Here is a 7,399-nt window from a genome sequence, read left to right on the forward strand (position 1 = left end):
CCGCTGCGTTGGAGTGCGGCGAGGGGACTGGGATCAGGTGACATGCGCTACGGTGACATGCACGGTGACATGCGGCTCAAATTCAAATTTAAACACTGCGAAAAAATATGAAAAAAATCATGCATGTTCACAGCACATATTAAGATAACCCCTAAAAATTTCAGATCAAAATTCGAAACATACATCGAGAAACAAAAAAGAGAAATCTGTCATGAATAGTTCCTGAACAGTTCTCTGTAGACTATTCACATCTGAGTTTCTCTTTTTTATTTCTCGATGTATGTTTCGAATTTTGATCTGAAATTTTTAGGGGTTATCTTAGTATGTGCTGTGAACATGCATGATTTTTTTCAGATTTTTTCGCAATGTTTAAATTTGAATTTGAGCCGCATGTCACCGTGCATGTCACCGTAGCGCATGTCACCTGATCCCAGTCCGCGGCGAGGTAGCCGCCGAACGGTGGGCGGCTGGGCTGGATGTGGATGGGTTTGAGACCCAATTTATCTAGCCTTTTTTAGTTAGTTGGAGGGAAAAGTAAGCGCGAAAGTAATTGGAGGGAAAAGTAAGCGTCATGGTCGAGAACTGGAGGGAAATTTGGATATATTTTTTTTATCAAGGAGAACAGGAGGGAAATTGTTTTGGAAGAACCGGGACATTGTTACATATATTAATTTGTTTGGAATATAAATTTTCCAAAAAGTGTTTTTGGCATGGAAAAATAGAGTATACTGTATTTATTTTCCAAAAAGTATTAATAATGATATTAGATGGCTAGCACGTGGCCCAGTAGATGCAGCAAAAAGGTACCGCGCTTACAACTCCAGAGGATATCGGTTTAGGCCTAAACGGTTAGACAGGGTGAGTCAAAATAGTGGAGTGGTGGTACATGCCAGAACATCTACATATGCTGCACCAGGTGATGCGACCCCTGTTTTAGGTGATGTGACTTACTATGGCAGGATAATTGATATTATTCAGTTGAACTACTCTGGACAATTTTCGGTGGATTTATTTAAGTGTGAATGGGTTGATATTTCTGAAAAAGGAATTAAGAAGGACAAGTATGGCTACACACTTGTTAACTTCTCACATTTGATGCACAAAGGAGACAAGATTGAGCATGAGCCTTTTATTTTGCCTAACCAAGCCGATCAAGTGTTTTACCTAGAAGACGAACTGAACCCAGGTTGGTCAGTGGTGATGCAGAGTAAACTACCTAGAGATAGATGTGACACTGGAAATGATGAATGCACACGAGACGTAGAAGCTGAGCCATTCCATGTTTCTCACCTCACGGATATGTTTAAAGCGAAAAGGAAAGATCAACATTGGGTAAGGTCTGATATTGAGGGAACAATTGTGGATGCTAATGATAATTCTTTGATCGATGAAGAACGGTGATGGTACATCATATAGAGGTATTTCTTTGTTCAAGCAACATTTTCTTGATTATATATACATTGTAGTTTTAGCTAAAATCAAAGCTGAGTTTGCAGGACATTAATAACCATTGTATGTTCTTGCAGATCGTTGGCTGAGCTTACACCCTTCAAAAAATTCGAAGGAATGAGGTCTTTCACTCAACATATAAACCCAATTTTTCTTTTTCTTTATTGCTTTTCATTTTCTCATCCTATTTTCCATAGATGCTGCCATTGTGGATCCCTATATGCATTGAATTTAACTTGACTCTTTTTGATTTGTTATGAACTTTTTCTCATGCGCTTCAGTGAATCTTCTTTTTCAGAAAAAATTGCAAGTCAAGATTACAAGGATTGTTCTAAACTTCTGGATGAAGCAATGTGTTCTTTTAGCGGGCTTTTATATGTTTGCATAGTTTTTGCTCTTCAAACATGAAGCTTGGAAAAATTCAGAAAATTGTTACTAAAGTTAAGCTTTATGTACGACATATTGTCATTGGAAATAGATACACTTTTGTCGAAGAAGTATTATGTCAGATTTACCATCTTGTAAACTTAGTTTACGTCTGTTTGAAATTGGCGTTTTAATTTATGTGGGATGCTTGTTTGCTGTCAAAACCTGATTCAATATTTTCTTTGTTGTTGTGAACCAACCATTGCACGTGTTACTTCTGTTGCTTGCACTTGCAGCTAGGTGCAGGTAGGTGCTAGCTGTTGTGCCTGTTGCTTACACTTGCAGCTGGTTGCTAGCCATCTTGCCGCTCAGATCGGGTGCCTAACTATTGATGATATGCATTTGAACTGCTGATGCAATGGCCAGTAGTAGAGGAGCCATGGGGACGCACTACAGCAGAGGAGCCATGGGGACGCACTACAGCAGAGGCGCTCAAAGAAGAGCAGCAGAGGTTGAGGTGTTCAAAAAAGACAGTAGCAAAGTAGCCTTGGTCGCGTGACATTCCCTTCCTTCTCGCTTTTGCCCTTATCTCTCTCTCTCTCTCTGTGAAAGCGTGGCTCCCCTTGATCTTTTTTTCGTGAGAAACTGTCAAATCTATTCAACTTCAATCATGGCAGTACAACGGACACTAGAAATAATAAAAATTACACCTAGATTCATAGACCACCTAGCGATGATTACAAGCACTAAAGCGAGCCCAAGGCGTGCCGCTGTCATCGCTCCTCCCTCGCCGAAGTCGGGCACAACTTGTTGTAGTAGATAGTCGGGAATTTGTCGTGCTAAAGACCTATAGGACCGATGCACCTTAACCGAACGAGGCCTTGGTTCCCTTTTCTCCACTCGAACCACCGGTCCGGTTCTTAAAACTATCTTCAAATTTAAGCTCTCGTTCGCTGTTGGTCTTCCACTCCTTTGTGAGTATTCACATCAAATACTTAATTTCATATGATCATTTTAAAGTTTGCATTTCACATTTATGGTTGTTGAGTTATCCTAAAATTCATGTAAAAATATAGTTAATATTATATTCACTACAACCAGACCGAAAATAGTTTGGTATTGACCAATCAAACTGTATTCTTTTTCATAGCATGTTACCAAAGAATGAAAACACTATTTACCAAAACAAGAACGTATTATCATGTTGACACATGGGCCCTATGTGTCAAGGTATTTGTGATCTATGCATGCAGTTGATTTTAGTTTTTCTAGTCCCCCTATAATATAGCTTGTAACACTATGTATCAACCATGATTATGTGTTACTACCATTGTTGAACTACGTAACACATTTCGGTAACACATATTCATATGTTACCACGTCAAGATCTATGTAACACACTTGACCAACACATATTTACATGTTACTATTACAATACCCCGGTAACACATTTTGAGGCCTTATATAGTATGTGTTACTGCTGTCGTTCGACACAAAATGTTGTGTTACAGTAATTTCCCTTGTCACACATTTTTCAATCTATTACATAATTGTGTTACTTAAAGTCTGTTTTGTTGTAGTGAATTGTGCAGCTCATTTTTAGTAAAGTCTTGCTTTATGGTCTCAGAGATCCCAATAAAGTCCAGCTTCTGATCTATTATCATTACTCTAATATATGTCTTTTTGTGGTCTTGTCCAATACCTCTGACATTCCAAAAAAACCCCTCTCATTTTATTATATTTAATTTTTATATACTAATAAGAAACTACTTAGTCTTTCTTCCTTTTTTTCTTCTTTGTAAGACCCCAATCCCAACAGTTTGCTTCACACAGTCTAATGCTGGTGAGCCTTTTTAACCACTTTTTTCCCTGAGAGCATTCCTTTCAGTTTCTTAATTTGTTGTTCCTTAATATCAGCATCAGAGTGTTCAAAATCAGAACATAATCCCTCCACATCTATATCTCCAGTATTTATATATACTGGGATATCCTTTTCTTTCTCTCCTTTCCCCTCAAAATCCTCTCTTCCCCTTTCACTGTATTCTTTTTTTATATTTTGGAAATATAATTCTCTTCTGGCTATCTCCATCTTATTGATTATCTCTAGGTTTTTGTCAATCATCTCAATAGAACATCCTAGGTCAATCCCCACCAAGGAACTAATATGTAATAAAGAAGCATCGGCAAACACTAAATCAGGATTCTTACCATAGTTATCTCTTTCCTCAGCTCTAATCTTTGTCATCTCTTCAATTTTTTGGTCTTCATTTCCTTTGTTCCTGGGACTTCTTTTTATCCCCACTTCTCTTTCCTCCCCATCTTTCTCCAAGACCTCACTCCCATGTAACTCAACCATTTTTCCCCCAAGGTCCCTATCGACTCTTGGCTAGCATTATAATCAGTAGGCTCATTATATTTCCCAGAATCGGTTTCCTCCTTTTTCTGCTGATTTTCTTTCTCATAATCCTCTAGATCCATATTGGCTAACTCCATTTCATATTGCTCTCTGTTGGCAGCCTCTTGTATTAGCCTCTGAATTTCTTCTTATTGTTTTCTGCTCAACTCTTGCAAGTCCAATTGGTTATTTTCCAGCTCCTTAATCCTTTTCACTTTTAACCCATAGTGCAATATTTCTGACTTTGTCTTCCTCTAGATTTTTTATTTTGATGAACATGATTTCACTCTCTTTTTGCCATTTCCTTCTTTTTGTAACCATCTCATTTTGCCACTGCATCATGCTCTCTTCCATTTGTGATCTCATTTTCTCAATTCTCCCATCTATCTCCTCACTTTGTTTCAGAGATAAGCACCCCAAAGAAACCCCTTTATATTATATATCTTCCAGCTTTGTTCTCTCCTATTTTCCATCTCTTCCTCTCCAACTTCTAGGATATTGTTATTGTCATTCTTTCTTTTCTCTTCCTTGTACCAGCTAATTTCCACCACCTTCTCACCTTCTGCCCCAATTCTGAACATAAGGAGATCAGGGGAAGTGATTTCCACTTGAGAGGGGATTTTTTCCACATCCCTAATGCCACACTTAACCCTGATCTTCTCTTCATTAATAGTGTCCATGTCAATTTCAAGCACAGGCCCTACTGCAGCAGCAACCTCACAAATGCCTAAGAAATGTCTAAACAATCAGGGACCTTGGTCAACTTGATCCAAATTGTGTGCATTTTTTCAATAGCCTGATGATCCAGAGACCAGGGTTGGACTTTGATCACCACCCCTGTCCCCAGCAAGTTGAAATCATTGAACTTTGCTAACTCTACTAGTTTTGCCTTGTTGGGAAATCTCATCATGTAGCCATTTTTTCCAAACTCTTTCACTCTCCATTGCCATCCCCAATCAAACATTTCTCCCAAAGCTTTAACAAGCTCAGTCTCATTAATCTGTCCTTCTCTTATGACCACCACACCCAGGGGATTAGTGTGTTCAGCTACCAAAACATCCTTATAGCTCTGCACCAAAAGTATTCCTAAGCCTTTAGCAGCATATCCCACATATTTAGTTACTGGCTTTATTTGTTTCAGCAGATTGCACTCTCCAGTTATGTGATTGTCCCTGCCACAGATCAAACAGTGTCCCACCCTGCATTCCTTGGTGGTATGTCTGGGGTCCTTGCACTTGCCACAAGCCTGCTTACTGAACCTATCAAAACCTTTCTTGTTATCTTCAAAGTTTTGTTGCCAACTGTTTCTTCCTCCCTGTGTCTTAAGTTGCATGCCAGAAATCTGTTCAAACCCTTTGTCAGCTCTATGTTGTCCTTCTCCACCTCTTTATTCTTTCCTTTAACTGTCTTTCCCAGACAGATTTCCAGAATGTTTCCCAAACATCTCCTCAATCTGATTTTTCTCACTGTTCTTCATCCCCTGCACTAACTGAGAGAGCAGAGAGGTCAGCAGTATCTATTGTTGATTCTAATCTAGCTGAATCAGTTGCTCCTTATTTCTGTCCTTTTCAAGCCCAGCAACTCCTGCATCTCAATTGGCTTTTCTTGTGATCTCTTCCCCTGCATCTTTCTTCCCTGTCTTGGCTTGCCAGACCAAATTTTCTCCATTTCTCTCAGCCACAGAGTCCTCTTCTTCTTCATCTCTGCCAATTCCATTTCCTAAACCAAGTCGGCCATCCCTTCTTCCAAAACCACCAGATCTCCCTGGGAAGGCGTGTCTGCCCCCATTCCATCCTCCCCCCTGTCAGCATAGTTGAATCTTCCTCCTGTGTGTCCACTCCCACCTCCTCGATTGAATCTGGGAGCTCCAAACCCTCTCCCAAAGTTTCCTGACATCTCTTCTTCTTGCGGCGGTGAGGGGAGGGGAGGGGGAAACCCTATGTGGTGGGATTGCTTCCCTCCCACCTCTGCTCCCTCTTTTATACCTGCCAGGACCCCATCATCATTTTGGGTTGGGCTGGACTTCAGCCCACAAGGCCTCCACCAACGCAGGACCGCATCCATATCAATACTTAAATCTTTCCCAACTGAGCCCCCAAAAATGATTAGGGGTCTCAACTTTTTCTCAGAATTGGTGTTCAAACTCTCCCTCTTTTGGAGCCAAATATGCTGCAATTGGGGTCTTTTGTAATTCTATTTCACCAAAATCCAAATCCTCACCCCCAAACCAAGGTGTGATAGGATGCACATTATTTTTCCCCATATGTTTTTGCACAATATGAGCATCAATGCCAGTAAGCTTAAAGTTATCTCCCAACCTGTCCCTTCTCTCATCCCAACCCTCTTTTTCATTATCTAAACTATCAAAAACAGAGGGAATCCTATAACACCCATCATACTTCCGAGATCTAGGCCCTTTTTTCACTCTGTTTTCATTACAGAGCCTTTTTCCCAAATTTGCCTCTAATTCTAGTATCATCTACCTCAATCGAAGTAGTAGATACTAAATATTTAGCGGATTTTGTCATACCTGCATCGTAGATGAGGACCTCCCCCTCCCCCTCCTCCTCAGAGCCCTCTCCGGCCAGCAACCAGAAGCGATTGCCAGCCGGGGAGTGCCCTACTGCCGGCGGGAGAGAGCAAGGAGGCGAGGCGAACGCATCTGGAAACGCGGGGAGCGGCGGGGAAGTGAGGTCGGGGTCGGAGGCACCCTGGCCCTCCTCCATGGCGGCACATCCACCTCCTCCTTCAGCTCTTCGACCACTTCCGCATCCTCCTCGATCTCGATCAGAAGCCATCTAGATCCGGGAGCAGGGATCCCCATCACCACCACCTGCGGCGGCGCCTGCGGCACCGGTGGCGGTGCCCTCGGCTGGATCAGACGGTAGCGGAGGGAGCGGAACAACTTTCACTTCTCCCTCTACTCCAGAATCAGCGATTCCGCCTCGAGCATCACCCAGAGGATCACCCCCATCGCCGGCTGGCGGTCGTAGTTGGGGAAGCACCTGAGGATCTCCTCGCCTCGCAGCTTGTCCCTCACCATCTCCGACGCATCGTTGAGGGCCTTCGCCATTGGAAACCACCGATCTATCTCCTTCAATCTCCCCATCAGCACCTTGTCGCCGGCGGACAGCGCCCACATCTGCTGCTCGTGCGTCGTCATGGAACCCTAACTCTCGCAGCGGCAGC

The sequence above is a fragment of the Triticum dicoccoides genome, chromosome 5B (genome assembly GCF_002162155.2).
Source record: "Triticum dicoccoides isolate Atlit2015 ecotype Zavitan chromosome 5B, WEW_v2.0, whole genome shotgun sequence".
NCBI lineage: Eukaryota > Viridiplantae > Streptophyta > Magnoliopsida > Poales > Poaceae > Triticum > Triticum dicoccoides.